A 17,169-nucleotide genomic window follows, 5' to 3' on the forward strand; every position below is an offset into this window, starting at 1 on the left:
GAAGGCAGTCGCTTAACCAACTGAGCCACCCAGGTGCCCCATTATGTGGTATTTTCACCATGCTGGTATTACAGACCAGAAAAACCACCTCCAGAATATGAATAATAAGAAAATAATTAGGTAGTGATACATTTTGAGTATCTACCACCTCTTAATAAATAACTTAATAAATCTTTATCATTTAATTTTTCATAATACCTGTTTCACAAATGGCTTGAAAAGCTCCTGAAAATTTAATAATGAGCTCTCTTAAGCTACTACAAAATAGCTCCAGGATACCACTGTTTTTATGTCATTCAGGATGAGTGAATGACACAGTTAATGAATTAAGTGATTATTTTATAGTGTAGTTCCTGTAGTTAACCACTGACATAAAAAACCTTAGATAACAGGAATTCACAAAACTAACTGATCTAACATAACACTTCAGGGCCCTAGAAAACATAGCTACTACTGGAAAAATTTTATATTAAAGCTAATATGATAGCCAAACTAATCAAATTTGTAAATTGAATATGGAATGGCAAGTCTGTGCTCAAAAAATTTGGTTAATTTAATGCCCTTATTGTATTATAGTAACACAATAAAATGATATTGAAGGAAAATAATAACTGAGCTCACAAATGAATCACCCTTACTTCACTTCCTGCTGTCTTACTAATTGCCCATTGGTGAGATGATACATACACACAAAAATTGAAGGCAAACATGTGAAATTAATAAATGAGAGACACAAAGCTTAGAGATACTAACATTATTATAGTGAAATCAAAATGCCATTATGTTAAAAGACTATCATAAAGTTTTACATGTTTCTTCTTGGCCATACAGGAGCTAAATAAAATACACCATTCCTAAGTTTCAAATTCAACTTCTTCTGAAATTCCTCATTTCCAGTTATATTATGAAGCTAAATAAGAACTAATGAAAACAGAGCCATTAGGGGGTAGATCTCTCTCCTGCAATCCTTCCTGACTCCCATTCTCCACAGGAGATTGTATTTGCTTGTAGCATTACTAAGCTATGGTAAGATACAGATAGACATTGACACTAGAATGTCACTCAAGCATATTCATATAATTTGTGAGAATTTTCCACTCAATTAAAAACTATTTGAAAGTCAAATTTTTGATACATCAAATATAACATCTACTGAAATAATCTTTATTTGAATTATATTAATACAAGTCAAACTAAGGCCAATATAACACATTTACTGTCAGGGAATCAATGAGTAAAAACAGTTATCACCTTTCCTTCCTCAGTGTAGTTTGTTATCAAACAGATAACTGGCAAAATCATCATGATAAACTAGTTGATATGATAGCAATTTTAGTGAAATACCTAGAATTAAAAGCAGAATGAAGGACTGCCAGTTTATAAACAACAAATAAAACAACATAATACAAAAAAAGGATAGTTCAATAAATATAAATTTCCAATGCTCAATATTCGAGAGTCCTAAGCTCAAGAATTTATAGAGACCACCTGTACATAATCGAATTTTTGCCAATACTTTCAATGTGCTACCTAAACTGAAAGGTACCCTTACTCCTACTCTATTCACTTGACCCAAGAAACTCACTTTCCATTGACAAGTCCTTTGTTGTATGCTGAGATAAATCAGTGGGGGATGGGAGAGGAGGAGGATTGAGTTTGTGGAGACGGAAAGGCACCCAAAACCTAGCTTATCTTACTGTAACTACCTAAGGGTGATGCCTTGGAATATAATTCTGCAAGAGAGATGTAATCAGAAAGCCCAGGAGTGAGGCAGTATAAGGAAATATAAGGTGTTAGCAAGGTTTAAGAAATTACCTCTACTGCGCCCCTGGGTGGCTCAGTTGGTTAAGCGACTGCCTTCGGCTCAGGTCATGATCCTGGAGTCCCGGAATCGAGTCCTGCGTCGGGCTTCCTGCTCAGCAGGGAGTCTGCTTCACCCTCTGACCCTCCCCCCTCTCATGTGCTCTCTCTCTCTCATTCTTTCTCTCTCAAATAAATAAATAAAATCTTTAGAAAAAAAAGAAATTACCTCTACTATGTGCAAAATACTGTAACAGGTTACTTTGGCTAATTACAAAGAAAAATTTATGTTTCCCTTCCTGAAGGAGCTTGTAGTCTACCATTAGTTTAGATGAGTATGTCAAAAGAGATGGTAGTAAGTAGAACATGGTAAATTCAATATGCTTTAAAACTGGTTCTCAATCTTGGCTGCACATTGAGATCTCCTGGTGAACTTTGAATTTCCGATACCGAGGTCCTTTCTCCAGAGAATGTGATGGAATAGGACAGGGGTGCACCTGGGCATGGGAGTTTTTCACCTCTCTGTCAGGGATTCTTATATGCAGCCAAGGTTGAGGAATCAGGAGAGGAGTTAGTTACAGATAAAAATGAAACAGAATGATGGGGTAGACCAAACGTAGGTCATGGATGTCAGATTTAGTTAACATGTTCTTTAACATGTAGTGGGAAACCATTCAACGGTTTTTCAATATGAGAATCCAAATGAATGAGATTCCCCCGCGCCCCCGCCCCCCGCAAAAAAAAGAGGAAAAAATAAAAAGTAAAATGAAAGGGAAAAAATCATCGTAGGTGAAGTATGAAGTAGAAGCTACAGAGCAGAGGTTGGCGTGGGAAGTGGGCATGGAATGAGCTGCTGCTGAATATTAAGCTCTCTGTGCTCAGGCAGACCCAGCTTATGTGCAAGCACAGTCCTTCACCCTCATAGCAACTCTTCTTTGGGGCCAGAAACTGTTACTACTCCCAATTTACATACAGGAAACCAGGACTGGAGATTGTAACTTTCTCCCATCACTAGGTTGTGCTAGGATACAAACCCAGGGCTCCAGAGCTCAAGCAGTTATCCCCTCTGAATAGGAAACAGACATGAAAATACACATTTCCACTCTCATTCAAGCAGAATGGCTAATTTTCAAAGTGACCATCTGCAGTCCTATAAACTCTCTTTTTCACCTTCGGGGAAGATCCTGCTATTTGGCCCTCAGTGCTTCAGTTCCCACATGTATTTAAAAACAAACAACAACAAACATCTGGTAAAGTAAATAATTTGGAAGAAACCTTCAGCTAAAAAAAAAAAAATTCGATCCTATGTATTTATTATTGAAGAAAAGCACTCTAATTTTCTGTAAAATAGTATGTTTGGAAACCAAATGAGGAACTTTTCACCTGCAGCATTCTTTAACATCTTCTAAAGTGTTTAAGTTACTGACTGTAATCAGGCTCCCCACTCGGCCGGAAGCCTGCTTCTCCCTCTCTCCCACTCCCCCTGCTTGTGTTCCCTCTCTCGCTCTCGCTCTCTCTCTCTCTCTGTGAAATAAATAAATCTTTAAAAATAAAAAAAAAAAAAGTTACTGACTGTATTTTTCAAAAGGAAAATAAGACAGCTTGTAGAATTTCAAACAGACAATATTTGGGGGAGAAGAAAAAAACAGCACAAAGTAAAAGTAGAATAAAGAGAAAGATGAGATGTAGTGTTTCAACGTAAAGTACTTCAACCGAAAAATATGTTTTTGTGAAAGGCAATTTGTTAATTTTGTACTAGCAATTCATTTGCAAAAACAGAGAAAATGTAACTCCACTTCTTTCCAAAATTGATGATTTATTCAAGAAAACAGTACTGAATTCCAAGTTTATGTTTCTTCAATGAGAAGATAATTACAATTATTTATGGAGAATATTCATCCTGTCTTCGGCACAAACAAAAGTCCAAGTTACTAGGAGGCCAATCCCTGCCAGCACACAGAAGTCTGGAGAAACACTGCTTTGCCATATGTTCAGATGCTGGCAAAATGAACTTTCCTTGTCAGATACTGTCTTGGAGTAGTGACTTTTCAGCACTTCCCTGACACACTGTTGTTGCCCTTGCCATACAAATAGCTTTTGACTCTCAGATACTGATGAACCAGTACCAGTAGTATTATTTAGGCTGTGTATTTCCCTGCTTTTAATTATTTTACTGCACTAAATCGAGTGGGCCTGGCCTGGTGACAAAGATTCTTTGGTTGGCCAAACTTCAGTCAGGCTCCTGAACCTTCTCCTGGGCTCATGTGTATGCACTTGCTTGTAAAATCCAGTTTTAGCCAGAATCCTGCTAAATCACTTTAGCAAGAATCCCTTACCCTCTGTGACTCATCAGCCTATCTCCTGTCATTCAAACACATTCAAATCATATTGAACTTCTCAACTTCCCTGAAAATTCTGTAAAACTCATGACTCATGATTTCTCCATTAGAACCTAAGCTTTCTGTGGGCAAAGTCTGCATTTGTCTTTTTACAAAGACCTAAAATTGTACCAAGCAGAGAATAAATGGACTATAATTTTGGGCAGAAAAATGAATAAGAAATGAATAAATTAACATTTTCTGCTTTCTCCCTAGAACCTCTTCCTTCAATGGCAAATTCCTGTGCACCCTTCAAAACCCATCTCACATGTCCAGTCTTCAAGGAAGCTTTCCTTGACTCCTCAAAGCTAAGTTACCCGCTTATTCCCCTGTGCTTCTGTATCCCTCTGTTCATTCCTGGTTTTAGCATTTAATATGCTATTTTTTGTTCATTTTTTCTTTTTTATAATTTATATACAATGAAATGCTTAGATCTTAAGTATACTATTCAGCCAGTTTGGGCAAATGCATCAAACAAATATTTCCATCACCCGAGATAATTTTTTCATACTGCTTCCTTGTCAACCCCTTCAAAACAATGACTGATGATTTCAGTCACCGGAGGTTACTATTTGCCTGTTCCAAACATTTATATAAGTGGGATTATAGATGTATACTTGCATACTTGTGTCTCATCTCTTTCATTTAACATATTAGAGATTTATTCTTGTTTTTGTCTGCAGCAGTAGTCCCTTCTTTTTATTACTGAATAATATTCCATTGTATGGCTAAGCCACAATTTGTCCATTTTCTAGTTTATGGGCATTTAGGTAGATTCTAGTTTGGCACTATAATGAAAATAGCTACTATGTTGTATTTTAAATGATCTCTTCACTATAAGATCCTTACTTTGCACCGTGAACTCATCAAGAGAAGATGCTTGATGATGATTATTTTGAAACTGTAATACCTAGAGTAGTCCTTGGTATATAGTACTTGATCAGTAATCATCCCATTGGAGTATAATTTGTGTCTTTCTAACCTGGATGTTTGTAGACTCTCTTTGCCAGTTGGCTCATGATGTAGGTATTGGGAAGTGATAAATTATGCCTCTTTGAGACAAACTATATATTCCATTTACTTCCTAAATTTCCTTGGGCAATTCCCTTACATTTCTCTGGGCCTTAGTTTCCTCATCTATAACATGAAGATAATTACAGCACTTATCTCTTTGGTTTGATTTGAGGATTACTTGAAATTTGCATGGAATTTAATAAGCACTCAACAAAGGTTAATTGTTAATTTATTATAATATGTATCCTTCAAATATCTGACTAAGCCTATTACACAAAGAGATGGAATTTTGGTATAGTTCCCTAAAAAAATAGTGGAAAAAGAGTAAAATGCACTCAGAAGAGCTAACACAATATTAATGAAGAACAAAGTCAAAGGACTGAACCTATCTGACTTCAAGACTTAATATAAAGCTGCAGTAATCAAGACAATATCACATTGGCTAAAGAACAGGCAAATAGATCAATGAAACAGAAGATGAAGTGTAGAAACAGACTCCAAAAATATAGTCAACTGATCTTTGACAAAGACACAAAGGCAATACGATAAAGAAAAGATAGCAGGGTGCAGGGTGGCTTAATTGGTTGAGCCTCCGACTCTTAGTTTTGGCTTAGGTCATGACCTCAGGGTCCTGAGATCCAGCCCCAGGTCAGGATCAACACTCAGTGCAGAGTCTGCTTGAGATTCTCTCTCCCTCTGCCTCTGCCCCTCCCCCAGCTCATGAGCAAATGCACTCTCTTCTCTCTCTCAAATAAATAAATAAAATCTTAGAAATCTCAGTGGAAAAAAAAGAAGAGATAGTCTTTTCAACAACTAGTGCTAGAGAAACTGGACATCCACATGCAAAAAAAAAAAAAGAATAATCTAGACAGAGACCATATACTCTTCACAAAAATTAAGTCAAAATGGATCATAGACCTAAATGTAAAACTCAAAACTATAAACACTATAATATAGGAAGAAATCTAGATGACCTTAGGCATGATGATGATTTTTTGGTACAAAACCAAAGGTACTATGGATGAAAGAAATAATTGATAAGCTGGACTTCATTAAAATTAAAAATTTCTGTTCTGTGAGAGACACTGTCAAGAGATTGAGAAGACAAGTCACAGATGGGAAGAAAATATTTGCAAAAGACCTATCTGATAAAAGATTTTTATCCAATATATACAAAGAACTCTTAAAATTCAACAATAAGAAAACGAACAACCTGATTAAAAAATGGGCAAAAGATATAAACAGATGCCTCATCAAAGAAGATGTACAGATAAAAAGCAAGCATATGAAAAAATGTTCCATATCATATGCAATTAGGAAAATGCAAATTAAAATAAGAAGATACCACTACACACTTATTAGAGTGGCATAAATTCAGTATGCTGACAACACCAAATGCTAGCAAGGATGTGGAACAACAGGAACTCTCATTCACTGCTGGCAGGAATGCAAAATGGTACAGCCTCTTAGGAAGACAGTTTGGCAGTTCCTTACAAAACTAAACATACTCTTACCATATGATCCAGCAGTTGTGCTCCTTGGTATTTATCCAAAGGAGTTGAAAACTTATGTCTACACAAAAACCTGCACATGGAAGTTTATAGCAACTTTATTCAAAATAGCCAAAACTTGGAAGCAACCAAGATATCCTTCAGTAGGTGAATGGATAATAAATCGTGGTACACCCAGTGTTAAAATGAATGACCTATCAAGTCATGAAAAGACCTGGAGGAACCTTGAATGCATAATACTAAGTGAAATAAAATCATCTGAAAAGGGCACACACTGTATGATTACAGACATATGCATATTCTGGAAAAGGCGAGACAGTCACCATCATAAAGATCAGTTGCCAAGGGTAAAGGGGGGGAGGGAGGGATGAATAGGTGAAGCACAGAGAATTTTTAGAGCAGCGAAACTATTCTTTATAACATTGTAATGGTAATACGTGTCATTATACATTTGTCAAAACCCCCAGAATGTACACAAAGAGTGAATCTTAATGTAAATTATGGGTTTTGGATGATAATGGTATGTCAGTATAGGTTTACCAATGGTAACAAATGCACCAGCTGGTGTGGGATTTTGATAATGGGGGAGGCTTATACATGTGTGAGGGCAGGGCATGTATGGAAAATCTGCACTTTTGTTCCATATTACCACAAACCTAAAATTGATCTTAAAAATAAAGTCTATTTAAAAGAAAGAAAAAGGGGCACCTGGGTGGCTCAGTCGTTAGGCATCTGCCTTCGGCTCAGGTCATGATCCCAGGGTCCTGGGATAGAGCCCCATATCGGGCTCCCTGCTCAGTGGGGAGCCTGCTTCTCCCTCTCCCACTCCCCCTGCTTGTGTTCCCTCTCTTGCTGTGTCTCTCTCTGTCAAATAAATAAATTCTTTAAAAAAAAAAAGAAAAGAAAAAGTTAAAGTGAATGAAAGCCTTGTTTCTTGTGTAACCACTATGGAAAATTATTTAAGTGGACCAAAAACCAGCTCAAGGCATTTTTTTTGTAAGGTAACATTGGTCAATTAAAAAAAATTGAAAATTCACAAAAAATTAAATATAACAAAATCTCTACGTCTCTTTTAATTGCATGTATTTCTAAAAATACTTCATATTTTAGGACAATTCATATTGAAAAATAAAAATTTGCCAAGGATATATACCACCCACTTCCATTAATATTCTCTTAAAAAACAAAAACTTTCCACCATAAAGTAACTAAAATGCACAGCTCTTGAAATACAAACTGGTGCAGCTACTGTGGAAAACAGTATGGAGATTCCTCAAAAAAATTAAAGATAGAACTACCCTAAAATCTAGTAATTGCACTACTGGGTATTTACCCATAGAAGACAAAAACACTAATTCAAAAGGATACATGCACCCCTATGTTTACTGCAGCATTATTTGTAACAGCCAAGATATGGAAGCAGCGCAAGTGTCCATCAATTGATGAATGGATAAAGATGTGGTATACATATAGAATGGAATATTATTCAGCCATAATAAAGAACAAAATCTTGCCATTCTCAACAACATGGATAGAGCTAGAGAGTATAATGGGAAGAGAAATAAACCAGTCAGAGAAAGACAAATACCATATGATTTCACTCTTATGTGTAATTTAAGAAACAAAACAAATGAACAAAGAAAAAAAAAGAGACAAACGAAAAAACAGACTCTTAACTATAGCGAACAAACAGATGGTTACCAGAAGGGAGGCAGGTGGGGGATGGGTGAGATAGGTGATGGTGATTAAGGAGGCCACTTGTTGCAATGGGCACAGGATGATGTATGGAAGTATTGAATCACTATATTGTACACCTGAAACTAATACAACACTGTATATTAACTACCTGGAATTAAAGTAAAAACTTTAAATATAAATAAAAATAAAAATAAAATACACAGCTCTCAAAATAAGGCAACTTTCTAGGGTCATGTGAACAATGGGCCATAAGACTTGAAAGAGAAACCTCCACATATAAAAACAAGACCCTCAAAACAAGGTCAACACATGTAGTGAAAAAAAAAAAGGAATAGGAAAAAAATCTGCCCATTTAAAAATAGGGACGACAAAGTGACTTATCTTATTTTCCTTGATCTCTTTATTGAGGGAAAAAAAAAAAGTCTCCCCCTTGGGAAAACCATGGAGAAAAACTTGGTAGAGCTATTTAGGTAGAGCTATTTAGATGTAAGAAATACGATGAATTCCAAACAGGATAATTTTGTTTTTAAAAAATTCACTCTTGAATACATCTCAGTTAAACTGCTGATATCCACAGACTGACCACATTAACAAGTAGCCAGAAAGATAAAACAGATTACTTTTAAATACCAGCTATTTGTCTCACTGCAAACTTCTCAGTAATCAGAAAACTCAGAAGACAGTAGAATAATAGTTTCATGGCTCTAAGGGCAAAGACATATTAATGTAGAACTGTATACTCAGGTAAATTATCATTCAAGAATGAATTTTGAAACAAAAACCAAAAGCATTTACCACCCTTACCAAGGAAACTTAAAGGAAGTACTTTAGGTCCAAGAAAATTGTTAGATGATTCTAGAAAGGAAATACTAAAATTATAAGCATAATTTATTTGTAACATCAGAGATTTTTTTTAGAAATTTTTCCCAGAGCACTTTCTAATAGATTAGTCAGATCCATAAGGAGTTATTGCCCCCCAATATTTAAGAGGAAAGAGAAGCAGGGAACAGTTAAAGATAAATGCCAAAATTAAAAATCAATTTTGCTCCTATATCTAAGAAACAAGTTATTTCCATTTGTCTATTAAAAATAGTGCTGCTCTGAATATTTTGTTCATATTTTTAGTATACCCATGTGCTTATTTCTTTTAGACATATAACTAAGAGTAGAAATGTTTAGTTACAGGGTATATTTATGTTCACATTGCACTACTTCCAATATTTAGGAATTTCTAGAAGCCCTGGAATCATAAAGCAAGATGAGCTCATTTTTAAAATACCCTTAACTTGGGTATCTACCTCCAACACACATTGATCTTTGATGCTATGCCTTTGTTTAATTCTATAATATCATGATGTATATTAAAACTATTATGTGAAAATAAGCTTATATTTGTTGAGTGCTTCATATTGTATCCCAGACTGTGCTAAATGCTTCATATATATTTTAATCTTCTTAAGAGTCATCTATCAGTCTCATTTCACAGGTGAGGAATATGGGGCTCAGATAAATTAATGCATTCTCCATGGCCACATATATAGGCCATGGAACACACTGCAAGGGAACAAATTATAAATATGGCACAGCCTGGAGACCCTTTCAGTAGAAGAAACCTAGGGTCAGGGCATCTCTGGAAAAACTAGCCTCACACAATGCAGAGGCACATATGAATCACAATGTTTATGAAATAGTAAGTCTGCTAAGATAGAAACTATATTCTAATAAAGAGATCTCAAAATATTGTAACTTAAACAGAAATGCATTTCCCTCCCACCTAACAGTCCAGCGAGCTGGCCAGAGCAGTAGTTTTGCCATCAGAAACAGGCAACGCCAAGGATTCTCTAAATCTCACTAGTTCCCAGCCAGAAGTAAAAGTGAAAGACAAAGTATAATGTCTGCTCATGCAGCATTGGTCCAAAGTTAATCACAGGACCACACTACAGGCAAAGAAAACTAGAAAATGTAGTCAGCAAATTGGTCAAAGGCAGTCAGGTGTCCTGCTGAAATTCAGATGGTTCTATTTTTAAAAAGAAAAAAAACAATGAATATGAAAAAGTGGAAGCCTCTGCCTCATTTACTAGTCAAACCTGACAGAAACTGGACATGTGCCAAGATGTAACAAGGAAACAACTGGAAAAGTAGCTGTGTAAACGCCAGTTGGGGAAGGCTTGAAATGCCCATCTGGAGAGAGTGACCTCATATGGTAGCTAATGAGAAGACTTTTTAAAAAAATAAATATTTTTATTGAAATAGAGCATATGGTCAAAATGCACATATCATAAATGTACAGCCTGCTAAATTTATACAACGTACCCATGTCAGAATCACTCAGCTCAAGAAATTTAAGATTCAGCTCTCCCACCTGCATTTTCATGCCCTTCCCAATCACCAACCTTGCTCGCCTCCCTGAAGATAACCATGACCTAACTTCTCTATGTAGATTTGTGTTACCTATTTTGTCATGCCATTATGTTTGTGGAATTCATATATGTAGTATGTGGCAGGATTTTTTAATGTTTTACAGCTGCACAGTATTCCATTACAGAACATGCCGTAATTTTTTATTTAAATTCAACAAATTAATATATATTATTAGTTTCAGAGGTAAAGTTCAGTGATTCATCAGTCTTATATAACACCCAGTGCTCATTATATCCCATGTTCTCCTTAATGTCCATTACCCAGTTACCCCATCCCCACACCCTCGTCCCCTACAATACCCCTCATTTTGTTTCCTATAGTTGAAAGTCTCTTATGGTTTGTATCCCTCTCTGATTTCATCTTGTTTTATTTTTCCCTCCCTTCCCCTATGCTCCTCTGTTTTGTTTCTTAAATTCCACATATGGGTGAAATCATATGATAATTGTCTTTTTCTGATTATTTCACCTAACATAATACTCTAGTTCAATCCACATCATTGCAAATAGCAAGATTTCATTTTTTATGACTAATACTCCATTGTGCATATATACCACATTTTCTTTATCCATTCATCTGTCGATGGACATCTGAGCTCTCTCCATAGTTTGGCTATTATGGACACTGCTGCTATAAACATTGGGGTGCAGGTGCCCCTTCAGATCACTACAAACTAAATACCTAGTAGTGCAATTGCTAGGTCATAGGGTAGCTCTATTTTCAACTTTTTTGAGGAACCTCCATAAAGTTTCCCAGAGTGGCTGTACCTCTCACCAACAGTGTGAGAGGGGTTCCTCTTTCTCTGGAACATGCCGTAATTTATCTAACCATTGTCTTCAAGATAAACATTAGAGTTGTTTCCAGTTTTCAGCTACTAAAAATAATTCTGCTCTAACAGTTTCCCTTGTGTTTTTTGGTGCACCCATTACTCATTTCTTTTGGCTATATACCAGAGGAGTAGAATTGCTTCATAGGATATACTTACATTTCAGGCACCTGGGTGGCTCAGTTGGTTAAGCGACTGCCTCCGGAGTCCTTGGATCAAGTCCCACATTGGGCTCCCAGCTCAGCAGGGAGCCTGCTTCTCCCTCTGACCCTCTCTGTCCCTTCTCATGCTGTTTCTCACTCACTCTCTCTCTCTCAAATAAATAAATAAAATCTTAAAAAAAATATACTTACATTCAACTTTTGTAGATCATGCTAAATAGTTTTTCCCAAGTAGCTTCATCATTTATTATTCCCCTGGCAACATAGGGGCATTCTATTTGAGCTACATTCTCACCAACACATGGGAAAATCATTCTTTTTCATTGTAGCCATTCTGGCAGTTGTGATTTTCATTTCTCTGCTAACTACTTAGTAGTTTTAATTTTCATTTGTCTGATGACTATTGAGGTCAAGGACCCTTTCTCTTATTTATTAGTCATTTGGAGAACTACTCGTGTTGAGCATCTCTCCTGCTTACCGTCTTCTTATTGGGTGGTCTTTTTAACTTATAGGAGCTCTATAGATAGCCTGAATATGAATCTTTTGCCAGTTTGTAACTTTCTTCTCAGTGAACAGCTTTTGAATTTTTTGAATGAGAGAGTGGCAAGAATAGTTCCATATTTTGAGAAAATTCATCTGCCATGAATATGAAAGAGTCAAGCAGAGAAATGTTAAAAGGATAATATATATATTTCCTGATAATGTATGTATATATATAATGAGAGCCTAGTATAGACAGAGGGCAACAATAGTAAAAAGGAAAGGAAAAAGACGAGAGAGATACTTTATAAAGGATTGATTCATCTATTCAATCCTGAGAAGACTTGATAACTGATTAAGAAAAATATGGGACATGCACCATTTATGAAGGACAATGAATACCTGATAAAAATGCAGTCAATATTGGTCGATGGGAACTTAGGAAAATGAAAGTTTTGAATTACTGAAGAGTGTTTACTTTGGAATTCGTTTTTACTATAATGATCACACCAAGTAACAACAAGGCCCAATTTCTCCCAACTAAGAGGCTTTTTGTCATTCTTGCCATGATTAACAACTCCATCTTCATTTTCTTTTCAAATCACTCAAGGAAAAATAAAACAACAAAACACAAGCCTAAGGAAAGTAATATTTTTTAAAAAATCAGAAAGGAACAGAAAACTCCTCAAGGAGAATTTTCCCAAGAAGGGATATTTGAGGAGCAGCAACCCTAAGATTGTCAAAACATTCCCCATTTCCTCCTGCCCTCAAGACTAGCCATATGTGCTTCTTTTCTTGGTTCTTAACCCACTTATAAATAAGTTAGAAGTAAAAGCTACAGAACCTCCCTCAAGTGATTTCATAAAAAACTCTTATTCGAATGAGATATCAAGCCCTCTATCATTATCATGAGGGCCAACAACATCATCTAACATTTACTGAGCACTTACATACACTGTATATTATATGAATTATTTGATCCCTGTAAAGTCCTGAAAATAAGTATTACGCTATTATTACTATTCTATAGCAGGAAGCTTAAGCAATTTGCTCAAAGTGACAGAACTAGTAAGTCATGGACCTTGGACATGAACCAAGGCAGCTTGACTCTAGAGCTTCTTTCTTATCTATTGTTCTCTACATTTTCCTTGCCAGCTATCATGTATCATTGGCAGTTGAGGCCATAAAAGAATAAAATCATAACAACTAGGATTTAGTAGTAAGTACCCGAATGTGGAAAGTCCCACAGGGCATGGTGCACCCTAAGGACAGAAATGAAACTGAGACCCAATCTGAGTGACAAAGACTATTGAAAATACCTCCTGTCGGTTCATTGATCTCCCTCTCCACTTCCACCGTTATCACCAACACTTCTATAGTCTTTAATTTCCTCTCCATCTCTAAACTGTCACCTCCTCTAATTCATTCTCCATCCCACAGCCAGAATGATCTTTTTAAAATACAAAACAGCTCAGACCACTCTTCTTAAAAACATTTCAGGGCTTCCCACTGCACACAGGAAAAATCTCCTTACTAGGGCCCACCAAATCCTACAAAATCTGGCCCCTGCTTCCCTTTCTGTCTGAATCCTCTCCTCACGTTCCTTCCCACCATGCACAGTGCTTTTGATGTTAATTCATTGAATACAAGAAGCCCTTCAGTACCACAGGATCTTGGTGACTGCTGCTCTGTCTGCCTGACCTGTTCTTTCTCCAACAGTTTAAATGTTTGGCTTCTTCTCATCCTCATCTCAACAGAAGAACTTTTCTTATCATATAGCACCCTGGTTACTTCTGTAGTAAACTTTCTCAAAAGCTGTAATTTTATTACTTAGTCATAAATGTAGTACTCTATCTTTCCTACTAGAATTAACCCTCATGACAGTGTGCCTGGCACATGCTAGATACCAATAAGAAATCCGATGAGATGAATGCAAGAATCAATAAAGGGCTCCATGTTTCTTATCTCAGTAACTGGGGTCATTAACCAAGATCTGAAATACAGTAGCAGACGCAAGTTTTGAAAAGGAACATAGTTCAATGAGAGAGAAAGATGCCTGAAGGAAAGACCATTAGAAATGTCCATGAAATAGGTAGGTCTGGCGTTCAGAGAAGAGTCTGGACAAGATAACGTAGATTTGGAAGACGTGAGAATAACAGGGCAGATGAAGCTATGGATGTGAAAGAAAAGGCCGAGGGAAACAAGCTGAATGGATAAAGCAGAAGACCAACCGGCAACGTAAAAGAAGAAAACGGACAACAGCGCCTGGGTGGCTCAGCTGGTTGAGCCTCTGCCTTCCGCTTAGGTCATGATCCTGGAGTCCCGGGATCGAGTCCCGTGTCGGGCTCCCTGCTCGGCAGGGTGTCTGCTTCTCCCTCTGACCCTCCCCCTACTCAAGCTTGCATGCTCTCTCTCTCTCTCTCTCTCACTGTCTCAAGTCAATAAAATCTTAAAAAGAAGAAGAAGAAGAAGAAAGAGGACAAATGAAAAGCATGAGGAAAAGCCTTCAAAGAGATCAGAGAAGCACCAGGAGAAGATGGGGACAGATTTTCCAGGAAGATGAGAGGTTAAATCAAGAGGGTCAAATTCTTAGAAGTTAATTAGGATGACAAATGAAAAGGGGGATTCAGGGTTGGTGTTTAGGAAACCCTAATGGCCTCTGGGAGAGGCTGCAACCAAGTAGATTAAGACACTGAAGACAAACGTGTTTCAAATTCACAGCTTTACCTAGCCCTTGGACTACATAAAAATCTTTTTTAGTGGCTTTGAAAACCCCATGACACAGAAACTGTGACAGAACTAAATTATTAAGTACTTCACTTATCAGCTTTAGGGAAGAAATAGTTATCCAACATTGTTGGAATTTTCTAAACAGGTAGTATTAAAGTCAGCAGAAAAGGCTAGTCTATTCAAAATTGCAGAACTATGTACGGAAACTCATGATTATCAGTAGCAAAAGCTACCAGGGTGCTTTCAGAGAATGAAAGTTGTACCATATACACATTAAACAGAAAAGAAATTTGAGAAGCAAGGGGTTGAGACCAACAGCAGTTCACAGAGCCTGCCAGGGTACGGTTGGCAATTCAAGATCACAGATGCCTCAACTTGCTCTAATCAGGGAGAATCCTTCTTGCTAAGTGCATTCATGTTGGTAGTCACTAGAGATGCATCCATGCACTAAATCTTGAACCTGAACTAAGTGTAAATATTCTAGGGTATTTAATTTACCTCCCACCCCAGTTCAAAGGCAGATCCATGCTAAAATAACCCCTCCCCCCCTCAAGCAAAGCCAAAAACTGATCTCAAACATGGATGGAATGGAGCCCAGAAATAGACATTTTAGCACTGGATTGGAATACAGACTGGGGAAACAAAAAAAAAAAAAAAAAAAAAAAAAACAAGAAAGGGGCTTCTGAACAGCTTATTCTTTCTCTATTATGTCCCCAGATATTCTGACACATAATTATTCCACTCATTTGTCAAAAAGTGGTTAATTTCAGCAAAAGGATGTTTCTATATCATCCATATACTACAAATGAAGAGTAGGAATTTCACATATCTACTGTAATTAAAAAAAAAAAACATTAAATCTCTTTCTGTTGATAATTAGATTTTGTCCAGGACAGTGTTCTGCGGAATAAGCTGCTTGTCAACAAAAGTGGTGTGTGGCAGACATAGTACAAAGGGAGTCACTTTTCATCCTCCAGACCGTTAATAGTGGAAAATACTGAGATATAAAGAATTCTGGGTGGAAAGCCGAATAAAGAAAGGTGTGGTGGAGGAACCCTGGGCGAATTTTGGAAGTCTACCCTCTCATTTCCTGTTTGTGGGAGGCGAGCAGTGGCAGGTGCTGGGTCAGAGTTCCTGGAAGAGAGCGCTGGGGCAAAAGAGGGTTCCGGTAGCTGCTGCTTGCCAGGCGGCGGCGCCTTGTAACAGCCAGTACAGGTGAGGCTGCCCCGGCAGTCTCCATGGCAACACTGGAGGGGTGGAGGTGAGAAAGGCGCAGTCCAGCAGCCCCACGCCCCCCCGCCCCCCAGCGCCTCCCCCGACCTCGCGCCGGCTCCCGGCTGGTCCTCCAACCACACACGCTCGTCGCTCCAGCCTCCGCGGCGTCCGCGGCCCGCAGCACTGTTGCCTGGGCAACGGCCGGGGGCGGAGGAAGGCCACGGCCCTTTCCCTCAGGAGTTCCCTGCCCCCGGGGTCCAGAGCTTGAGGGCCGGAGATCCGAGAACTCGTCAAGCCGGGCTGGGCCCAATTGGTGGGTGCACTTGGAAGAAGGAGGCGACGGGGCCTGGAGACCCGGAGGGGACCCGAAGCAGCTGGGGAGGAGGTTCAACCGCCCCGCCCTCCCAGCACGTTGGAGAGGCATCTGCTTTCTCCTCCCGGGCTGAGGTGCTAGGATTTGCGGGCCACCTTCCAAAGGTCCAAGAGAGCCCGTTAGAAGCTTACCCCACGCCAATCCATCCCCACATCCAAGCGAGGGCCGAGGTGCCTTCCGGGGGGAGCTCCCTCTGGCTGCGGGCTTTCTGCCCCCATTCCCTCCACTTCCGGGCCCCCTTGCGACGCCAGCCACCTGCCCTTCACGCCCACCTAGGCTTATGTCCAAGGACTAGGACACCGAGTCCTCGCTCTTTTTTCCTGCCCTTCCCTGGCTTTGGGGAGCGAAAGGTAGACTCCCTCGGAGCCACTCAGTAGACGGTGGCTAGTGCAGCCAGGGACCCTAGGGTAGGTACCCACAGGCTTCTCCCAGGGTCAGCAGCTCCGCTTGCCCTGGCCTCCCACGGGAGAGGGGTGCAGGGGAGGGGGAGTTGTCAGCAGGCAGAGTGCTGCCACCCCCAGCCAGGTAAACTGTCCTTCAGAGGCACCCGTGACCAATGATTCAA

The 17,169-nt window shown here is 38.6% G+C and overlaps 1 protein-coding gene across 10 annotated transcripts in view; it reads right to left on the reverse strand.

The window, feature by feature from the left end:
• Positions 1 to 17,169, reverse strand: part of NOL4 (nucleolar protein 4) — a 412,809-nt gene that overhangs the window by 335,889 nt on the left and 59,751 nt on the right. The window lies entirely within an intron of this gene.

Source organism: Zalophus californianus, chromosome 14 (assembly GCF_009762305.2).
Source record: "Zalophus californianus isolate mZalCal1 chromosome 14, mZalCal1.pri.v2, whole genome shotgun sequence".
Taxonomy (NCBI): Eukaryota; Metazoa; Chordata; class Mammalia; order Carnivora; family Otariidae; genus Zalophus; species Zalophus californianus.